The sequence below is a fragment of the Vipera ursinii genome, assembly GCF_947247035.1.
Source record: "Vipera ursinii genome assembly, chromosome: 5".
In the NCBI taxonomy this organism is placed as follows: domain Eukaryota; kingdom Metazoa; phylum Chordata; class Lepidosauria; order Squamata; family Viperidae; genus Vipera; species Vipera ursinii.
In genome coordinates, this window is record NC_139518.1 from 13,616,486 (window position 1) to 13,640,731 (window position 24,246).

A 24,246-nucleotide genomic window follows, 5' to 3' on the forward strand; every position below is an offset into this window, starting at 1 on the left:
TATTTATTTATTTATTTATTTATTTATTTATTTGATTTGTATACCGCCCTTCTCCCTAAGGACTCAGGGCGGTGAACAGTGACATAAATAACAGAATGCACAAATACAGATATTGAAAACAAATTAAACCCTAATTTTGCCCAAATGCAGAAGATAGTTACCTTAAAGCAATAATTACAACAGAACCCATCAGACCAGACCGGATTGCTCAAACAGATGTGTTTTTAGGTCACGTCGGAAGGAGCGAAGGTCGGGAGCCATCCAGAGCTCAACCGGTAAACGGTTCCATAGGTCAGGCGCGCCCACAGAGAACGCCCTCCCTCTGGGAGCCACCAGATGGCATTCTCTGAACGGTGGAACCCTTAGGAGGCCCTCTCTGAGGGAGCGCACTGGACGGAGGGACGTTGACGCTGGCAGCAGGTGATTCCTAAGGTACTCCGGACCCATGCCATGTAGGGCTTTGAAAACCATTATGGATAGCAATATTGTGGAACCTGTTTTTTTAAGAAACTGATTTTTTTTCATTGCAAGCAATATACAGGGGATGATTCTAAGCAGGGCCCCACTGAGCGCATACTCTACGTTTGACCCTAACTTACTGGCTATAATGAATAGGTAGCGTGGCAGACAGCAATAAGAAGGCTCAAATTTAAATGAATAAATAAATCACCATGAATACACAATTCAAAGCTCCAATCATTACTTTTGGCTCCACCTACCGTTTTTCCATGCTATTTTCCCAATGTTCCAACTGTCTTTAATCAGTGGAACAACTTGCCTCCAGAAGGTTTGGGTGCTACAACATGGGAGGTTTTTAAGAAGAGATTGGACAACAATTTGTCTGAAATGTGTAACACAGTATCCTATGTTTGAAATATATATATATATAAAAGACTTATTCTGTGGAAGAAGGTAATGATAAACTTAGACAAGATAATAAGGCTAAGAATATTTCAGTAACAATGTTTGGAACAATTAAAGGAAAGGTTTTCACAGTATTAATGAATAGCTATGAAAGTTAGACATTGAGGAACAGTGAAGTGTAAGAAGGACCAATCATTTGTCTTTGGTCAAATACAGACCAAATGCTCCCTTGAGATGGCAATCAGCAAGCAGAAACACATACGGGTGCATATGATGGTAGTGGCTAGAGAAACAAATGGCAAAGTTGAAGAAGATTTATTTATAAAATGTATAGGCTACTTCAATTATAGGAAACTCTAAGTAGTTTGTAGGAGCCCTGTAGCCAACGCAGAAAAATACAATAACATGCAGCTGTCTGATTTTAGACAATACTGGACAATCTACAACCTCTTGGAAGATAAAAGTAGTGCAGTCTGATGTGAGCAGGCTGAACATTAAATTTTAGATTGACCATACGTATAAGCTTATCCCAATGCTGTCATCATTTAAGAAGAGTATGTATCATAAATAGTAAAATAAATGCAGAGGCAAACAAATACCAGTAATAAGTCGATATCTACTTATGTAAACAGATAAACAGGATGAGCACAAGTGGGGGGAAAAAAGCAGTGAGAGGGGGAGCGACGTCCAGCTTCTTGCCAGTTTCCCCATTGACTTGTGCTTGTAAAATGCTGGTAGGGAGCATCAGAAATCACTACCTTGTGACTGTAGGGATGCTGCAACTGCCACAACTTTGCAAAATAAAGTGGTCTGAAGATCTTTGAAATTTCAGTCCCACCGAAGTAATGGTTCATGGATTATTATTATTATTATTATTATTATTATTATTATTATTATTATTATTATTATTATTATTATTATTATTTTGTGCATTTTTTAAGTTAGGGGATTTGAGGTACCTTGATTCAAAAATTGTTGTACTGGGATATACTAGGATTTGGGCTAATTGAAGTCTCTAGAGTAGACCAACAATAGCAATACAGTCAATGGTTTTTTTTACCGATAATAAAATGATCTCAAAAACAAGATTAATCTGAAATATATTTTTAACATTTAGGAATGAAGTAGGAAAAAGTCTCCCTATTTCCCCCACCATCTCGCTCTCTGTCCCTCCCTCCCCCTCCCTCTTCCTCCCTCCCTCTCTCTCTCTCTCTCCCTCTCCCTTTTTGGAAATATTTTAACAGATTTCAGTGAATTATAACTCTGTTATCTCATCCCTGGAGTCTTACAATTGGGGGGAAAAAAGAAGAAACACAGTAGAGACCTTAGCTACTTTGAATTCAGTTGTATTATAATTTTAAGCATTTGCTTCTCTTTTGTTTGATAGAAAGGGTAATAAGAAAGAGGAAGGCTGGAAGCAAATGGTGATTGTAACTGTTCAATTTGTGACTTCATTATGCCCACACTCTTAAAACATCCACCTACTGATATGTAAAAATTTCAATTCAAAGCAGTACATATGAGTAAATTGCGCGGCCTCAAATTAGTTGGAATTGAACACTAAAAGCACCACCAACTTGATAACTTATTTTTTCAGGACTTAATAAGAAGATTTAACAACTTCCCCATTACAAGATACTGCAGCCTATCCTATTCTAAACACTCATTTCTGATGTTATTTCATACCTATATGTAAAACATTTTCTGTTACTGTATTACATCTTGAAACTATGTTTTGTCTTTGGCCAAATTCACTGCATTACTTTAAAATGAATGAAAATCAACCAGACCTACTATAATATATGCCGATCACATTCTGGAAAAATACATTACTCACATCACAGCAATATTTGTATTAGATCAATGTTCCAAACTCTAAATTCTTATGAGAATACATTATATATCTATTTATCTGTATCTATCTATATCTATCAAGCCAATTTGGTCTAATGGTTAAGACTTCAGGTTAGATACAGGAAAGCAATGAATTTTAGTCATACCTTAGGCATAAGAACCATCTCAACCAGTCACATGGTTGTTACAGGGAAAATGGGAGAAGGAAAGAGCATTAAATATATTCACTACCTTGAGTTATTTGTAAAAAAATAATAAAGACAGAATATCATGTGATCACCTTTTGTGACCTTCTGTCAAGCAAAGTCCATAGAGAAACCAGATTCACTTAACAACAGTTACTAACTTAACAACTGCAGTGATCACTTAACAACTGTGGCAAGAAAGGTCATAAAATGGGACAAAACTCACTGAACAACTGTCATGCTTAGCAATGGAAATTTTGGACTCATTTGTGGCGGTAATTTGACGACTACCTGTAATCTTGCACAATACACAGCTGATGTTATTATTACTAATGCTTCTCCCTTTTCATTTTCAAACAACAGTGTATTGTTGTTGCCTTTTGTACCTCTTAATTCTTGACAAATTGCTACCAATTTGCTACCAAGAGTTTTTCCTGCAAATTACATAACATAGTTGCATGCAGAAGACTTTGACTTGCAGGTCATATACTCCGTATAGAGAACTATCAAATCACCAAGATGGCAATGAGATGGACTCTCCCTGATGCCCAATGACCAAGAGGATGCCCTCAAAATACATGTCAAAGATCATTCATAGACAATTTAAAGACAATTTAAACATCAAACTCCAAAATACTGGAGATCCCTTACATAGCACGAGAGAATCTAATACTAATACTAATTTGAATTTGTATGTCCACATTATTAGCTAGCTAGTTATCAGGCAACTATTTAAAACACAATAATAATCAAACAAATGTAAGGAACATTGACATCACCATATCCTTCTCTTCAAAAAGGAAGCTCTGATTTTCACATGTTCCTTAAGTTCTTCTAATATGTTTGAATTAATGTGATGAGAAAAAGGCAATCTTTTTATGCCAGATGTGGAAGATCAATAGCTAGTGCCCCAAGTTTATAGCATAATTAAAATGTGGCACAGGAATCATTTTCTTTTTAGTGCTTCGGGCTAAGGATAGCATTATCAACAAGTCAAAAGAATATGATATAACATTTTTACTGTTTATGAATGACGCAAAAGGCTTTATGGTTTTTACAAGTAATTTCACAAGTTGAGAAAGAACGAGGCAGAATAAGCTGCAACTTGGGCAAAATTGCTACTTTGCTTTCTGATCTTTAAAAGTGTGAATGTGTGCGAGAATAACTCGTAACTTATGACATTTTTTTGCAAAACTGAGTGATGCATGCACAATGTGCTGGGCAGTTGGGATATACATCATTGGGCATAGTATGCTAAAGTAAACACTATACACCAAAGTGAGTGGGTCAAATAAGCAGAGGATAACAGATAGAATAACAGAGTTGGGAGGGACCTTGGAGGTCTTCTAGACTTCCCCCCTGCTCAAGCAGGAACCACATACTATTTCAGACAAATGACTGTCCAGTCTCTTCTTAAAAGCCTCCAATGATGGAGCACTCACAACTTCTGAAGGTAAGCTGTTCCACTGGTTAATTGCCCTCACTGTTAGGAAATTTCTCTTTACTTGTAGGTTGTTTCTCTCCTTGACTAGTTTCCATCCATTGCTTCTCTTCCTGAATTCAGGTGCTTTGGGAAATAGGTTGACCCTCTCTTCTTTGTGGCAGCCCCTCAAATATTTGAACACTGCTATCGTGTCACCCCTAGTCCTTCTTTTCACTAGATTAGACAAACCCAATTCTTGCAACCGCTCTTCGTGTTTTAACCTCCAGCCCATAATCATTTTTGTTGCTCTTTTCTGCACTCTTTCCAAAGTCTCTACATCTTTTTTCTAATGTGGTGAACAAAACTGGATGCAGTATTCTAAGTGTGGTCTTACTAAGGCTTTATAAAGCTGTAATAATACTTGTGCTTTAAAAGTCAAATGCTTCCAGATTTTGCTTCCATCATCCTTAGGGATAGCCAATGAAGTAATTCAATTCCACTTTGGACACGGTGGTTAAGTACAGTGACCATATGTTCTTTAATATAAAGGACAATCCTTTATTTCATGAGGCTTTAGATTTAAGTAAAGCTTTTATATTTATTTTTCAAAAACTCACTTTTGTCCCTTATTTGGGTCATTTAGCTTTTACCATGCAAATAATCCCACTTACTGTAGTTCACAATCTTTCATATTTGCATGAAAATTATGAAAACTGAATTATCTCTTTAAAAATAAATTTACATATACTGTTTGATTTTAGATATTTTTATCAGAATATGTGTTGTGTTGCATTTTTATTCTTGTTGTTTTGATCTTCAATCTGCCTTCGTAAAAGTTAAAATATAAACAACTTTTTTATCCTTATCAACCTTTGTCAGATTTGCCCCTTTTTTCTTTATTTTTTTCCCAAGGAAATATGGTCACCATATACATAACATAATATTCACAATGCATTTCTTAAAGCTCTTATTCATAATGCAGCTAGTCCAGAGTAATTTCAGAGAATTTCCATGAGGAGTTATAAAAAGGATTGATATGTTTTGTATTTTTATAAGGAGTTTATTTGATTTTATTTTTTAAATGTATTAATCTCTCTATATGCTTGTGTGTGTGTGTGTGTGTGTGTGTGTGTATGGAGAGAGAGAGAGAGGTTTGTGTGTGATAGACACTCACATATATATATACACACACACATACACATGGATCAAAAAATACTGAAAAACTAAGCTGTAAAAATTGAGGATGTGCTCAAAGAAAGGATGATAAAAAGAGCTGTATATCAGTTCTTTGATATAAGATCACACTTTTGTTACTTGCTATATATCAGAAAGAAAGATGATAAAATATTCTTCCAGTAAAGCTCAACTTCTGGTAATTTCATCACAGGGTTTCTCTTTTTTGTCAACAGTATAAAAGAGGTACAACATTTCCTTCTTCCAGGATATGGTTGGATGTCCAATGTTAAACAAAAGATGTTTCTTCACATTGTCCACTGTCCATTGTCCGCCAATCATTTGCACTCTCTTTGTTTTGGAAACTATCTGTCTGCTTCAGACTTCCCCAGCTGGTGACCTTGAGGTCTTGGGTCTGTCTCAGGCTTCCAGTCAGCACACTTGCAATTCCAAATTTCCGTTCTCTCCCCCCTCCTGTTACAGTTGTCTGGTTGCAAGTGGGACTGCGTAGCAAGTCAACCATGTTTGAATGTTCAACAGCCACATGTAGACTATTGAGGGCAGACAAGGAACATCAATGCTGTTTGTAAATCCAAGTATTAGAGGGGCATGGCAGAAGAAAAGATGTGTTTGCTGTTTCCAACACATGATTCCATGTACAGTTGTGTTTGCTTTTGATCTTGAAGAAAGTGACATTTTAGGAATGCTTGCTCCAAATCAGTTATGGAAATAGAAAGAAACTTAGGGCACATTGGCATCTGGGTTATCTGGAATGTTTATAAAATTATGCACAGAGGCTTCATGCTACCAAATACTTCTTAGTAAATGTTTGAGAATTGACATTCTTTATGTCAGCTCAAGCAGGTCTCTTTTTACCTTCTTTGATCTACTGGAGAATGATGTGTAAATGAGCCAAGCACTCATTTAAACTCTACAGCTTTCTGTGTAACTTATGAGCGAAAGAGTGGGAAAGTTTTTCAATAGTTTAAATAGCATGACTATTTGCATGCAAGCATCTTATTATTTAACATTTTGCTCAAATGTCATATGGATTTTAATTTGACCACACATATTGACTCTGAAGAGCAAGGAAAAGAAGAAAAAATGGGACAAAGAAAAAACAGCAATAAAGAAAAATGAAGGGAAGAAGCATAAAATTAGAAGCTTAGAAAAAGCAAGCTAAAATTGTTTTGACTATACAATAAAATACAAAAATGTGAAAATACCATCGTTATTTTTGTCTGTTTATAGCTCAGTGATATTCTAATCAAATTATCCTGTACATGAGCAAGGATTATTTCTTTTGCTGCAAACATGTAGATTCCCTTCTTCCCAACCCAGTTTTCTGAAGTCAAATCATAAATAATTGCCAGCACTCAAGAGTGGGGCACATTGTGCATTAGTTTTATGTTTTCTGATGTACCAGCTTCTTTTAGCCTCTTTTACAACTATTATAGTCATTTCAAAAGTTCTGAGTCATGTAATAGTTCTTTCAGCTGCAAAAGGTTTGTAGTATTATAAACACCTTTGGGAAAATACAGGATAGTACGCAATATTCTTTAAATCTAGAGACAAGCCATCTCTACCTATTTCTATTCACAACAGATACTAAACTTTCACTCTGCATGAAAAACAAGACCCACACAGGTCTTGTCCTAGGATGACAATGATAATGATAATATCCACCAACCAGACACAGGGTGTCTTAGTTCAGTGTAAATAATTAGCTCAGCAAAAGTTCAACAGTACAACCGGACGCAAGTTTGAAATTTTCCAAAAAAAACATGGGAATGGAGAAATTTGCATTGTTTTTCAAGTATATCTAATGGAAGAAGGACTCTTCCAATAAGTTCTCAAGGACAACCTGTGGTGGAGTCTACAGCTAGAGTAAAGGCTGGTGTAGAGACAGGTGAGCTTGGAGTCCTTCCAGGTGTGCTACCCCACTCACACATCTTTATTGAGCTGCCTGAGCCCAAATATACAGTCCCTAGCAACCCACACATCTCCTCTGAGTCCCAACAGAGGTTCTAATGAGTCAGCAAGAGGAGAGCTTTCAATCGCCGAAGCTAGGCAGAAGCCAGAACAAAGGGTTAAATTAGTCCACTGGGCAAGACATGAGGTCAAGGCACAAACCATATCATGTGTCCAAGGCAAGAAGCACAGCAAGCAGGAATACGAAGCAAGACAACCAGACAACATTCTTCTCTTTGGGCAGGCATAAATATTTATTGCCAGTATAGCCCCTCACGATAGGTAAGGATGCTACCCACAAGTAGCCTGGCTGACTGGCATTGTTCCTATTGCCTTTCTGCCCTGCACACCCTTGGATCACAGTGGGATGGGGGAGATGGGGTAGCTCCTCATCTGCACAGGCTCCTGACAGCTGTGCTTGCTCCCCACCTCCAGCCTGAAAGCTATCTTGCTGCAGCTGCAACTCCCTCTGCCCAAGTTCAGCTGGCTGCCCATCCAGTCATTCCAGCTGCAGTTGTTCCATCAAGCTGGAGCCTGTGCTTCCTGTTCCATGTCTCCAACAGACCCTGGGCTCTCTGCCCTGTCTTCTCTGCAGGTGCCAGGGACTGGATCATGCTCCTTTTCCGAACTAGCATCTGGAGAGGAAATCAGAGGTGCATCCAGAGGTGCATCTGGCAAGTCAATCACACCAGGTGAGGAAGAGAGAGAGAGAGGCAAGACCCTTCTTCAGACTTTTGAAGACTTTATCTGCCTGTTCCCAAGATTAATGCCAGGCACACGAAATGAGAACCACACATGAGCAGAGCAGAGTAATTTATTTATTTATTGTTGCTATCCTGTTTACAAGAATTTCACCAGATTAACTGCATAATGACAGGTAAAGGCTTCAAGGATCTTATGGTGGAGGGCAGTTCTGGTCTCCATCACTTTCTCCCCTGGAACATTTCCAAATTTGCCAATTACTCCATGCCTACTCCAGTTGGATTTTTATTTATTTGGTGTATGGCATACTATGTCAGGGAAATCTACAAATGTGCAATCCTGACAGCCTAAATTACAAGTTCATTCTATTTGGTGCTTGCATGCCTATCCTTGCTGCACCACAGTTTACAACAGTTGACTAGTGATGCTTGGACTGCTGGTTTTTCCAGGCTCCTCTCACCTTGCCTCACCCCACCTTGCATGGCCTTGTGGCCTTGTGGCCGGCCAGGTCCAGCGCCATCTTCCTCTCTCTGCACACAGGGATGCAGCTAGATCTCTACCACCAAAATGGTACCCATTTATCTACTCACAACATTGCATGCTCCCTAACGTCTGGGTGGGCAGTAGCCAGAAAGTGAGAGGTGGGAGCTCACCCCGTGTCATGGAGCTGGACTCGAACCGTTGGAGTACAGACTATTTCTGGCTGGCAGTTCCAGCAACATTAAGCCACTGCACCACTGTGTCTCTCTACTTCAGCTGGAGATTCCATTACAGAGCCTGCCCACCAGCACTGATCGTACTAATGCTGCAGAGAAAGTCCATTAGAAGGATTACCCCAGTGGTGGGATTCAAATATGTGAACAACCAGTTCTCTGTGTGGATGTCATTTCCGGAAGTCCATTCTGGACCTGGGCAACAAAAAATTAGCTACTGGTTCTGCTGAAGTGGTGCGAACTGGTTGAATCCCACCACTGGATTACCCTCATAATTGATCCCTTGAGATTTAATTGACTCTTGGGAAGCCAGGCAGTTTCCCAACTGATAGAAAGAGAATTATAGAGTTAAAAACAACAACAACAACAACAAAACAAGATAAACACTACTTAGTTCCTTTGTAAAGGAATAAATATAAGCAAGTACAATCTTCTGTTTTAAAAACAGTTTTAGAAAGAAATTCTCTTTCATCTAATGCAATGAGGGCAGATAGAAAAAAAGTGTAGGAGAATATCTCTGCCAGGCATTAATAATAATAAATTCTACCTGTGACAGCAATTTGAGACATTGGAAATCTTGCAACTATGCCATTTTGAATTATTCACCACTTGGGAAATGCACTGATATTTCATTTGGCGGGTATGCAAGCATCTTAGGCGACACTCAAGTGCATAGTACAAGACAAGTTACCAACCAAGATGAGTCCATCAAATGGATTCTGACACCTTGGACAAGTACATTTCCCTGGGATTTATGTGCTAGCAATGTTCTGGATGATAAAAAGCGGGAGGGAGGGAGATGCAGACCTTGCTAAAATACTATCCCTACCACAGTGAGGTTAACTTTGGGAAAAGAGAGACAGTGCTGGATAAAGATAGATCCTCTTCCTTATCAAACTTCAATCCAAGCAGTTACAAAGTTGGCCCACAATGTTTGCCTTGGATTAAAAAGGGAATATTGGGAGGCATTAACCTTCACGTTCAGGAGGAAGAAAATAAGAAAATAACTGCTCTAAAATATTGCAGATAGATAGATAGATATAGATATACATATACATATAGATATACATATAGATATAGATAGATATAGATACAGATATAGATATAGATGAAGATGATATAGATGATATAGATATAGGTATAGATATAGATATAGACATAGATATAGATATAGATATAGATATAGATATAGATATAGATATAGATATAGATATAGATATAGATATAGATATAGATATAGATATAGATATAGATATAGATATAGATATAGATATAGATATAGATATAGATAGAATTTTTTATAAGACCTAGAGCTTCTAGGATTATTTCAATATTATTCTGCATTGGTATTTCTTATTTTTTCATTTACTACATATTTGTGGCCCCACTTCTGGAAATCTGTTCTAGGCATCGGAGGCCTAGGCCTGCATCAAATAAGAGAACCGGTTGTTAGGTATTTGAATCTTACCAATGGGGTCATGTAATCATAATTTGCAACTTTCTACCAATCAAAGTCAATGGGGAAGCCAGATTCACTTAACAACCAACTTACTTATTCAACAACTGCAGTGATTCACTTAACAACTGTGCCAAGAAAGATCGTAAAATGATGCAAAACAACTGCCTTGCTTAGCAACTACCTGTAGACCAAAGACCCTAAAATGACACTTTGCTGAGCTAAAGACCTAGGAATGGATTAATTAGATTTTTAGAGATTTCTTACTCATGCTACAATTCATAACAGATTAGGGATATCAGCTGATCAGTTGACAGGTCTTCAGTTTTTAAAAAAATGGCAAAAGTATTAATTGTAAAAAAAACCCTGTAAATTATTCCCCATGAACCCTGTAAACCAACAGAATTGAACTAAAAGTGCAAATGTCTCAGATTCAGCAACTTTGCTAAATCTGGATATTGCAACTTTTTGCTGCAAATTTTATTGCTGATGTTTAAAATTATTCTTAGTTGTTTAAATTGGACAGTACCTGGATATAAGAATGTTAATAGGGGCTATTCACGTAACGAATATAAGGTCGCCTAATTGTCAGGCTATTCAAACTAGCATAAAATTTAACACTGGAAAAAGAACCGCCACAGTAAATTACTGCTGAGAAATACAAAATCTAAAACTGTCATAGCATACTACTGGATTTAAAAAAACACCATTGGGAATCCTCTCAATTAAATAAAAGAAATCCTTAATGTTAAACAGAAACTAAGAATATGCTTTCAGTTGAAATTAAGAGGATATACTAGCTGTCTCAGTCAATTCATGCTATCCTTCAAGATTATTTTTTATCAAGGGTTTTTCTAGGAAATCCAGATTTCCTTGCTTTGGGAAGCATGAATTAGATAGATTTCAAAACTGAACCAAATCCAACATCCTTGTATAATGCTTCAAATACTGGTCTATCATTTTACCCCTTTGGGATAAAATTAATTTAAAAATGCTGTAGATCAAAAATGAGGTAATGCATGAATAGGTAATGGAAACAACTCTTTGGTGTTTAAAAAAGTTATACTAGCATACAGAAATTCATGTCTGGCTACACTCCAGCTGTCCAAGCAAAAATTGTTTCATAATTCTGCTAGTTGGTTTAAGCTGCCAGGATTGACAAGCATTACTTTGAACAACTAAAATATGTGCTGTCATGCAGAGCTACATCTTTTATAATTATGGACCGTGTATGTCTGCCCAAGCCCACCAGAATATTCAGAATATGTGAACAAAAGTTCATAGCTATTTCAGATAAACCCTTTCTGTTCCTTTCTAGCGTGTCTCTGATTTTAGGTATTTGATTGAACTCCAAAGACCTTCAAGTACTTGAAAACGTGTTACAGTAGATACAAAGAGGAAAGACCTGTTTCTAGGTTCTCACAAAGACAGTTTGTGTTTAACAAGTGTAAGGTATAGGAAAAAGAGGTTTGATTGAACATTAAAAGAAAGGTCTGGGCAATAAGAACAATTAAAGTAGCATTGGATTGTGTCTCTAGAAAGAGTGAATTGACAAAATAACTATCAACAACATGCCAACCTGACTTTCTTACATTGAGGATAGGACACAGAGTCATTATGTCTCAGAATTCTAACATTCACACAATTCAGTTTGCTAATGTACCATTTTAGAACTAAATGATAGGGAGGACCAAAGATCTAGAAATATTTTATCTGGCACTTGCACAAAGCCAATATTCACATGGAAATGCTGAAACCGATAATGGACTGGAAGAACTCATTCCAGATTTGTTGAGTTCCTAGCATCCCTCATCTTTGGATAGTTGTTTAGCAGTATCTTCTAAATGCTAGGTCAAAGAGATGTAATGTAGGAGAAAAACATTAGGTGCACTTTGGGGGACGGGGGACAATAATGGAACTATGATGGATGGTGAGTAAATAATTTTAAATTGGATTTGCAAAAATCTATGTAGAAATACATAATATATATGTACAGTATGAGGTCCTCTTATCTCATCCATGTATGATTTGTTCCAGTAGCTCACTTATCAGATTGTCCCACATCTGATGTGGACCTCTAGGTGACATCTGAGCTGATATGACATTTCACTCACGTATCTGCAGTGGGCAAGTGAAGCTTTGGAGGTCTTTGCCCAAGAATCTCTACTTGTGAGGTAGGTACCAGTCGGGACTTGAATCCTGGTCTCTTGCATCAAAGGTCAGTGCCCTAAACACATCTGGATCATTCAGCCACTCTACAGGGAGGCCTCAGAGACAGAGTGGCCTCAGCAACAATCTAACATTTAGTAGCAGAATGTAAGATCCGTACAAGAACAGCTTATAATTGAAAAGTTCAACCAAGTAGCTGGCACCGTATACAAGAATGCCTGTTATAGACTAAATGCTCTCAAGCATGGTAGATTCCATAGAAAGTCATGGAGAGTAGCAGGGCTAAGAACCTGCGAGACTTCCAGATTCAGATTGACAGGCAGGAACTAACCAGTCAACCAGACATTGTGATATAAGACAAGACAAGATTGATATAGAGGTCCCACATGACAGCAACATCAGGAAGAAAGAATATAAGGAGCTGGAGAAGTACCAGGGACTGAAAGGGGAACTAGAGAGGATGTGGAAAGTAAACACCAAAGTGGTCCTAGTGGTGGCAGAATTGGGGCTGTGAGTCCTAAGCTCCAACAGGTCCGGGTATAGCATAAGAGCTCTCTATCCAGAAGAGTTCAAGGCTAAGAACAGTTAAGATACTGTGCAGAGTCTTCAAACTCCCAGACCTCTGGTAGAGGACCTGAGAATGAGGAAGACACATACCACCCATGAGAGTGAGAAGGGATGTTGTTTTAATAACAAAACTACAGAAATAATAATAATAATAATAATAATAATAATAATAATAATAATAATAAGAAGAAGAAGAAGAAGAAGAAGAAGAAGAAGAAGAAGAAGAAGAAGAAGAAGAAGAAGAAGAAGAAGAAGAAGAAGAAGAAGAAGAAGAAGAAGTTGGAAGGGACCTTGGAGGTCATCTAGTCCAACCCCCTGCTCAAGCAGGAAACCCTATACCATTTCAGACAAGTGGCTGTCCAGTCTCTTCTTAAAAACTTCCAGTGTTGGAGCATTCACCACTTCTGGAGGCAAGTTGTTCCACTGGTTAGTTGTTCTAACTGTCAGGAAGTTTCTCCTTAGTTCTAGGTTGCTTCTCTCCTTGACTAGTTTCCATCCGTTGCTTCTTGTCCTGCTTTCAGGTGCTTTGGAGAATAGCTTGACTCCCTCTTCTTTGTGGCAGCCCCTTAGATATTGGAACACTGCTATCATGTCACCCCTCACCCTTCTCTTCATTAAACTACACATACCCAATTCCAGCAACCGTTCCCTATATGTTTTAACCTCCAGTCCCCAAATCATCTTCTCTGTACTCTTTCTAGAGTCTCGACATCTTTTTTATATAATTGATAATATATATACAGTATATTATACACTCATGTGCATACACTGTAGAAATAATTGTTCCTCCTTGTTTCCTTCCTGCTTCCAAAACATTAGCCACTTCTGTTCCAGATTCCAACAGTGTATTGATGCCTTTATCAGAAGCAAAGCACAGAGAAAGCAAATAGAGAAATTGTTTGCTGGTATGGCGAGTTTTTAGTTGTTACAGAACTGTTGGTGTGACTGTTAAAAGTTGTTTGCACTGTTTGAAATTGTTCTGCCAGCAATAAGATCTGACTGCTGGGACAGTGACGGATTCAATTGCAAATCAGAGCTGTTTCCAAAGGAGGCAGAGGAGGAGACTCCTGGGGCTTATGGAGCGAAGGAACTGGATGAGGCTGTCAGCAGGCCCAGAAGAACAGAGAGAGGCTTTTGGAGGAGTTGGAGGTGGCGGCAAAGTGCTCCAGGGGCAAAATAAAGCCAGGTCCCTTTAAAAAAAGGTGGAAGAGACAGGATCAGAAATAGGAAAGGAGGCGAGGTTGTCGAGGTTGTCGTGCAGCAATACAAGCTAATTTGAGGGCTAATCCACATGGAGCTCCATTTCCATCTGTCCTATTTGCCATCGTTCACTCCCTAGAAACTAAAATGGATGTTCTGAAACTTGAGCTGGACACAAACAAGGAATATATATTGGAGGTGGTGGCCCTGTGGGAAGAATCCAGAGAAAAAAATATTTTGGGAAATATTAAAAAGGCAGAATATATTTCCCCAAAAGATTTTAAAGGCAGAAACGGCACCACCACCACCCCAAGTCTCTCTGCCCCAAATAGAAACCAGGTTTGCAGAAATGCAAATGTGATAATCTTGTCAGAAAGATTGGAGCCAGGAAGCTGGGATTGGAAAGAAAGATCTCTAGAATCAACAACCCCTCACACAAAAAACCCAACTGTCATCAGCTACAGGCCAAGGGAAGCAGGATATGATCTTTGGAACATAATAGGATTAACCCACCACCATCAGAATACCAGAAAAAAGGCACACTCAGACTCAGGTCAAAGTTCATGCCACAGGAACAATTCCAAACAAAAGCCCAAGAAGGTATAAAAACCCACTCCCTACTACATGTGGTCATTTTCTCTTTTTTTCCAGTGCCATCCGTCTGTCTGGCTCTCCTCTTCAATAAACTACAACCTTCTTTCTAAAGCAGTCTCCATGTTTGTTTATTCCCAGCTTGGACTGGACCCCGATGAAGATTTTTCCTTCAACAGCCCTTTGAGAGCTGTATGCAGCAAAATTTCATTTTGATGTATGCCGATTGGTGTACATTCAAAGTGCCAATAAAGTTGTTGTTGTTGTTGTTACTATTATTATTATTATTACTATTACTATTATTTCCTATTAGAACATAGTATTATGGGTATGGCTTTAAAAGCCCAAGGCTGACATGTACCCTGAGCAATCAAATTATCAATGAATTATTTCAGTATATACTACAACATGCATTTAAAATCACTGTTTAAATTCTGTCCTTTGATAAAGCCCAAACTTATTTCTCCATAAACTGTTGGTTTTCCAGTTTAATTTCGGTTATATTGATGTCTAAAGGGCAATAGCCTTTCAAATTGCAGGTCAGACCAATGACTCCTGACTACATTAGTCTTCCCAAACTGTTGCTTTCTATATTATATTTCCTGAAGTATTTATACAGCTTATTCTATGTCAAAAGGGAAAAATTCATCAGGCATGCTGAGTTGTAATTCTGTCTTTTAGAGAGCCTCATTTTTCCCATTCATGAACTTTTCACTAAAACTTCCAGAAGTCCTAAGTTTCCTAGGAGTACAATTATGGAATTTGCTGTGAAAAAGAAGAAAAAAAAGAATATCTTCATGGGTGACTAATTCCAATCCACCATTTTTCACACAAGTGCATCCTTTGCAATAATCATGGAAACACTTAAGAGGCTGAAATTGTCCCTGTTGCATTTTTTTTACCTGAGTTATGAAATATTTAATTCAGAATGGAGGAAAAAATAATAGAAAAGACTGGATTTCATTAATGCAACCCCCCCCCCAAATAGTAGTAGCGGTCATATTTGGGCAGAAAGTCAACAAGAAAGAAATTAGATGCAGAAAACTGTGTGTAGGGAACTCTTAAGACAAAGCAAATATCCTGAGTTAAAAATAGTGAGAATGTTATTTTTCACTTGTGTGCTTCAACAAGAGTCTTGGAAAAAGTTTAATAGTTTTGTAGTTTCTATCTTTTCCTTGACTTTGGGGATGGAAAAATCTCACTTTATTGAGTAGTTGTCCTTCAGTTATTGACAAGAAACTGGATATTTGCAATGAATTAAATCCAATTGTTTACTAATAATGGCAATCATCATGTATTCAAAGAAGAATATGATGCTCCTGGTGGGATGGGGTGGGGTGGGGTGGGGGAATGTTCAGGAAAAATCAAGACTGCACTTGCAAGCTTGGTTTGATTCTAATCATAATTCAAAGGCGTGTTCATGCTGTCTCTTAAATTTTACCATATATTCAATAGTGTGTTGGTTAACCAAGTTCTATCATTCCTGATACGTCTATGTTTATTATAATTTTTAGTTGGTATGTTGGGTCACCCTTTCACTTGTATTATTCCACTGAATTGCCTAACTACCTCAGGCTAGTTATATCTTCATGCTCCTTATTTGAAGCTACACCCTTGTTTGTATTTGTAAGAAAAAGTTCAGAATGCAGAGGCTGAATATACTGTATTTCATAACTCAAGAAATCGGAACTGATGTTCCAGATTTGTGCCTGCAGCCTTGGCATTTACCAAGACTTCTAATTTTCTTTTTGTTTCAATTTTAAATAAACTATAATCAGGTAGTCAGCAAGCTGGAAAGCCAAGCACCATCCAGCAACATCCCCCATATTTCCTACAGTGCCTCTGGGCTGCCCCTATCAATTCAGAAGATATAATTCAAAAATAATGACTAAAGCTGGCTACAAGCCACACTTTGCTTGGAACCATGTCTTCCTTTGCGGAAAAAGAATTTTTGGGATCAGGATGACAAGAGTCTCTCAGAATTTTAGAAAGAGTGACGAGGAGCAACCTTATTAAATTGCTTTTTAGTAAACGCATTTATGGACTCATGCCACGGTAGCTGCTATTTTATGAATCACTAAACCCCAATCAATGTATCAACTTACAACCAGTCATTTAGCAACTGTTCAAAGTTAGGATGGAGCTTCCCAAGGCTACTTACAACCCAATTCTAAATTCCAACAGCCACCCCCTCCCCCATGATTGTGACTGCATTTTGGGCCATTGACAACTAGCTTGCATTTACAACCATTTGCAACATCCCACAATCACATGACTGCAATTTACATTGGTATTTTGCAGAGAGTGAGAGAGAATAAACTCATTTAACCACCTTGGTGATTCACTTACTGATTGCTGCAAAAGCAGTCGTAAAATCGAGCTTGGCCACATGGTGACCTGATTAGCAATTAGCTTGACTTATGATCATAATTCTTGGCTTAAGTATGGTCCTAAGTATGGTCCTAAACTGTAGTAGTTGAGAAAGGTCTCATGGTGTATCCTCAATCTTTCAAATATACCCGGATCTCCAAAAGAATTTGAATATAAAGATTTCCTAAGGTTTCATCCTTATCTATGTCTCTATGGGAGAACAAGAGCAAGGTGGAGATTTTTGTACCCCTAGTTCCATTGAAATGCACTTTATTTCTATACATTGCTTGATCTTTCTCACCACCAATCTGAACAGAGAAAGAATAAAAATCAACCCTCAGATCCATTTGGCTGGTTGTTTCTTTTTCTCTTGTGCCTTGCAGGAAAATACAGACTTTCAGCTCATGCTGTATTAGCAAAAGGCTGCTATGCTATGCAACAAGCAGGCAGGTGCACCTGGAAAAATTGGAAAGTCTCCTAAATCCAAGTGAATTGAAAGCCCAGAGATGGAAAGTTGGAATTCTCTTCTTCTGTTTCCAACTGACATGGTGTACCATTTTAAGCAAAACAGTTTTAACCCTGCCACCCTTTTAGTTTTCACACCTGCAAAAATCAACATTTCTAGGTTTCTGGGTGATTCATCAATTAAGTTGACTTTGCTTTAGCCAAATGCATGGTCCATTCACCATGCAATTGGGCAATAGCAGACAATCTATTTGCCATTCTATCTTATTTTATTTTATTTTATTTTATTATTTATTTTATTTTATTTTATTTTATTTATTTTATTTTATTTTATTTTATTTTATTTATTTTATTTATTTTATTTTATTTTATTTTTTATTTTATTTTATTTTATTTTATTTTATTTATTTTAAAAAAGATTTCCCACACTGAAAAACCATATGTTAAGGTTTGCTTTGCAAGCTTTTGCAAAGAATAAGCATGGCTTGGCTTTGCAGGCAATGTGAAGCTTACTTAAAAGAGGAAAGGGTTTCCTGCTATTTTCAAAAATACGTTTTGTTTGTTCATTTAAAGGACTTGTTTCCCTCCTTACAATTCTGGGGATGAACAATGAAAATCAAGGCAGAGCAACACAAATACCACTGAACTAAGAGGACACCGCACCACCACCACCCAAATGAAGAAAATAATCATTAATCATATGCACAATCAATGTTACCCATTAGTTTAGAGAATAGAATAAATCCCATCCTTGCAGGGGGGAAAAACAAACAGCCTTATCGTGCAACAAGAGAAGGCAAGCAATATTTACTGTAGAAAAAAAATCCTCAAATATTCTGAGAATGAGTTGAGAATAAAACAAAAGCCTCTTTCATTGGGAAGGATTTATTTATTATTTTTGGCAGAACATTATGTGCCTTAATAAGAGTCATTGCTGTGAAAAGATTTTGCTTTGCTATGTTGTCATAGTGTTGCCCACTGCTGAATCCCACTGTACATGTACAGGGTGACCATGTCTGTGATTCTATCTCACCTCTTCTAATACCACTTGTAAAAGAAGACCTTCTGGCTGTGATTTGTTAGCCTTGTGCTTTTCCAGACTGTTCCTATTAATTAACTGGTTCATGAGGAAGGTAGGTTATTTCTGTCTTCTTGTGTTTGGGTAGTAAAAAAAAACCCATTGAAATGGGGAAAAAACAATTAATTAAGACATTGTGTCAGGCCCTTGGTTAGCTTTAGACTCAGCCCGTTTGCAAAAAAATGATAAATTGGTATTGCTAGTATCTGGTATACAGCTAGAACAAGTTTCTAAACCCTCCTTGTGGATTCAATACTGGCAAGCAGACCCAATGATGAAATTGTCCGAAGAGAAAGGTAGAGGTAGACGGAGAAGAAGAAGGAGAAAAAGAGGGAGAGGAAGAAGGACAAGGAAAGGGAGGGGGGAAAGGGAAAGGAAGAGAGGGAGAGGCAAATTTAAAGAGAAAAAGAGAAAGAGAAAGAGAAAGAGAAAGATAGGCAGAGTATAGCTGGAAATAATTTTCTAACAGTTTGGTGCACCTTTATTGATTATGCATGACAGATGCCAATTTATGTGCTTCTCATAATGCATATTGTAATCTATGGTGAGATAGTTATTAGTTTAAAAAGAGCTACAGAGCATTGTGGTATTCTGCATTAAGATTTATAAGTATGTTTAATGTACTTGGAAGTTTTATTCTACAACATAATCTCCTTGCAGAATAAACAAAGAGATTAAATTTAAATCTCCTTAAATTTAATGAATACATAAACCTTTCAGCATTGACAGTTTGGCATAATATTTTGGATAAGGCTGTCTTTAAGGAAGATTTTGTTTTGCTGTTTTGACACATAAAGATATCTATAGATATATTTCATGGAACCCCAATGATTAACCCCAGATTTAATTGGAGATACTAGGGCATGAACTATATGCTTAATGATCAATATGTTAGTCCTTCTATAATGTACTACTTAGTGGATAACATAATTGATGGTGAAGACAAATAGTCCCTTTGTATTTTTCTTTTTCTAAAAATGTGCTGGCCCTACACCATTGAGCCAAAGACCTTATTTCCCTATGAAATTGTTAGAAAGTCAAAAAGCCCTAGAGCTCAATTAGCAATTTTTCCATTTTTATTCAAAGATGGTTGTAAAGTAGCCCAGAACAAGTGTATAACCTGCCAACATTTCAAATGTGAACATTAGAATGTGGATCACACCAAGAGAGAATCCCTGAATTCTGTTACTTGTGGTTGAAAACCATGTAGTCATTGATTCCAAGACTATGTGCCTGCCATTTCCAACTATTTAATTCATCTGCTTGTCATGGCCCACATGAGATTCTCTCACAGCACACATCTTGAAATTCATGTTCTGTTGCATTGGTGCGTGCACAGCAGCTGCTCTAGTACATCATATTTCCTCTGGGTAGTAAAATAACCCACTTTCTGATTTGCACAAGACATTAAGCCATCAACGATGTAAATTGGCTGGGTTGGCCACACACTAAGCTACCCAAAAACTAATAAACAACAACAAAAAATCAAGGTCAAAATGAACCAAGCTTTGTGCACTCTGCACATGGAGTCATCAGGTGTTTCACAGCCTTGATCAGATTTGTTGTATGAGCACAGTATGTGGAAGAATGCTTGGTGTTATAAGGTCTTTGCAAATTCTGACACAAAATGACCTGACTTCTAAATTAAGGTGGTATTTGACCATTAATTAAGTCACACTCTCTATATTTCCCTAGAGTACAACAAGGTCACAGAATGTCAACATGCTTGGAAAGGAAATATTTTCTGGAAGAATTTGATAAAGATTCTGCATAATTTAATGTAACTTTTACATGACTGCTTTAAAAAAGGAATTGGGGAATGAAATAGATTAGACTTATTGGTGGATGCATTAAGAGGTGGGATGAACCACAAATTTGGAGACCTGAATTTGTTCCCCAGCCAGGTCCTGAGAATTCTTAGAGCTTTCAGAATTCCCAGAGCTGCATGTAGACCCTATCCTTTTTTCTTTTTCTTTTCTGATTTCTAGATATCCCTGGGGGGAAAAATCCCCTTACAAACATCATCACAAGACTTTCCACCTTGAAAGACCCACAAAAAATTCTGATCCAACCTTGGTAGTTAATTGGACCTCATCTATTTTGCATTGTTATGTCCTACAACTGCATCATGTCAGTTCCCACATGCTACTAATAGGATGAAAGTGCTTAGTATGACCCCATCCATCTACTTTTCATCATAGCTGCACCTGTCAAACCCTTCATTTCAAATAGCACAATGCTAGAGATCAGATGCAATGGACTAACGGCTAATAAGCAGTGATACTAAATCTAAACTACAAAAATTCAGATGGCCACTTGATAGTACATCTTTGCTGCCATCTCATAGTCCTTTAGATTTTTGCAGCCCAGATTCTGATTACTAGCAAACAGTAAAGGGAAAGTAGGCTCTCTTTGAACTGAATCAAGGAGCCAACAAAAAGTTTACACACTTTCTCCGTGCCACAAATTACACCCTGCTGGCTTCAAGCTAAGCCAGACAAAATGTAACTATGAATCTCAATATCCAAATCTATAAAGTAATTTTTTAAAAAATCAGAAAGTTATATTACTACATTGTTTCATAAATTCTGGAGGAGTGAGAGAGAGAGAGAGAGAGAGAGAGAGAGAGAGAGAGAGAGAGAGAGAAATGACATGCAACAGGAGTGACATAAGCCTTGTGCAAAACTGCATGAACGTAATAAATTGTGTGAACCTATTTTGCATGCCTAAAAAAATCATCTGACTGTCAGTCAAATAGACTCTCTTTCTAAATCAAGAAGAATCGCTTCAACCCAGAAATTGTGAGGCAATCACACTGCATGGAGCCATAATCAAGAGCTAAAAATCAAGAACTAAAAAGACTGTTGAGTCCACAAACCTATACATACAGATGCCTACATTTATTTGATAAGACATTTACTGTAGTTTATATTTATTTTATTTTATTTTATTTATTTTATTGGATTTGTATACCGCCCTATTCCCACTCAGGGCGGTTTACAGGGCAGTTAAAACCATGAATACAAAAAAATAAAAACAAAACAAATTAAATTCAAGCCCCAAGAGTAAATCTAAAACCCAGTTAAATTAACAACCCCACAGTCTGGACCAAATAGATCGAAATATGCCATTATATTCCAGAAACTGTAGCCACTTTATAACAGCCAGAAAAAAGAATAAAAGAACACACACATAAACAACCCCTGATAACAATATGCAGACCACTTTTCAGGTAACAGGATCCTTCATTTCATCCTGCACCACCCTCCAGAAAAGCCAACTTGGGTTTTCAAAAACTTCAGAAATATTGGACAGCCCAAATATAATGGAGTCAGCTGTCAAAGTGAAGGGGGTCATCACAGAAAATGTTGAACCCTGGGGTCCTTTCAAGGGACATGTGCTATTATACCAGGGGTCTTCAAACTGGGCCCTTTTATGACTTGTGGACTTCAACTCCCAGAATTCCTCAGCCAGCATTCTGGGAATTGAAGTCCACAAGTCATAAAAGGGCCCAGTTTGAAGACCCCTGTATTATACCATCAGAATGTATTTCAGCTACCATATCTGCTCAGAAGGATTGCATAATGTTAGTAATTTCTGGCTTAAGAATTCTGTGAGTAGATGGCAGTACAACAATGTTGTAAACATTCGGTGATTGCTAAGCAGCAAATTGCATTCAAAAGGTTTAGCAAAGAAATGACATCTTTCTCAAAACACTTACCACTAAGAAAAACAAAACAAAACAAAATGTTTGGTAGGCTACCATCCGGCTGCCTAATCTGGACTATACAGCAGCAAGCAAAATAATTTTCTATAGCAATCAAGTTCAGATCGAAGCATCAACTATCTGCTAATTACAATCTGAACTAGCCCATTTTTCCTTGTCCATCCCCCAGCCTTGGAGTCTTTGCATAGAAATATAGCCATTATCAAACTTTGTGGCCGTTGCTATAAAGGAAAGTGAGTGGTTCTTCTAAATAAGGGTTAGATTTTTGCAGGCCAATTTATCTCTTCTTCTGATAAAAGTGCCAGTTAACTAGCAAATTACTGTGTTTTGTTGGTTATAACATATTATCTTCTCACTTACTTGATTCCTCACTGAGAAACGTACTTTTGCTTTCCTCTCCTTTCTCCTTCCTCAAATAAACGTCCTCCTTCAAATAAAACTGCAAGGTTCCCAAGTCCCTGGAATGTCACACCAATTTCCAGCCATTCGTGGCACCTTTTCACCCTTTTAAAACATCAGGAAAATCCACTCATCTACTCCTATGAACAGAAGCAGCATTTCCACCCCACCCCCAGCACAAACCCCACAAAAACAGCACGGGTGGGGTTTTTCCCGCCTCTTTTCGCAAGAACTTTCACATGTACCAGCAGAGCCACGCCAGGTATACTTGTCCATGCAGAAAATGGCCCATTAACTGCCTTGAAATATAATCCTGCTCAGAGCAGACTACAAATATGATCTCATCTGTCGCACACATAGAGACGTATACACACGCACACACACTCACTCACCTGGCAAGGGAGAATTTGGGAAGCCTACATCCTTCTCTGCCACATTCTATGTATAATGGGGTTTGTGACTGGGTTTGTGGAAAGAAGGATCCAGGTAGTGGAATCGGTGAAGAAGAAAGTTTGACCTCCTGATTTCCTACGGCTGCCTGTAACCGTATACCTTTTTTTTTTTTTCCGGGAATAATTAGCAGCTTGCCTTCCTCAGTTACCTGGACTTGCCTGACCTGTTTTGCTATAAAGTGACATCACCTCCTTTGATCTCTCCAGCTGAATTTACACGTTCTTCGGACAGAATAACCAGTTGGATGACTTTGGACTCCACCTATCCAACCCAGTCCCTCTGTCTTTTCCCTCTCTCCCTCCCTCTCCCCACTCTCTCTCTCTCTCTCTCTCTCTCTCTCTCTCTCTCTCTCTCTCTCTCTCTCTCTCTCTCCCTCCCTCCCTCCCTCTCCCCACTCTCTCTCTCTCTCTCTCTCTCTCTCTCTCTCTCATTTTTAAGCTTCCCTGGTTTTATTTCTTTTTCACAGAAAGCTGCCTGTTCCAAGTCTGTAATTTTCAAGGCCTTTTTAAGTCGCCACACTGAAATATTGGGTTTTCGGTAAGAAACTGAAAAGAATTTGGACTCATCAATGAATTTGGAAGAAGCCCATGGATATGTTTATATAAAGAGAGGGGAGAATATGTTCTCCAGAAATGTCTTTTCTCCCTGAGAATACCCCTGTGATTATTCTTTTTCTCAGATGCATGGCGAGGAGGGAGAATGCCACTTCTGCAAAAGTTTCTAAATATTTACAGGAATTATATTACTAATATTAATATTATCATGGCTGTGGTTAATGTACTAATGCTAATATAATAAATTATCAATATTATTGTTATTTATTTGGTTGATGCCCCCTGCTTTCCAAGACACTTAAAGTGACATAAAACATGGGAGGAGGATAAGG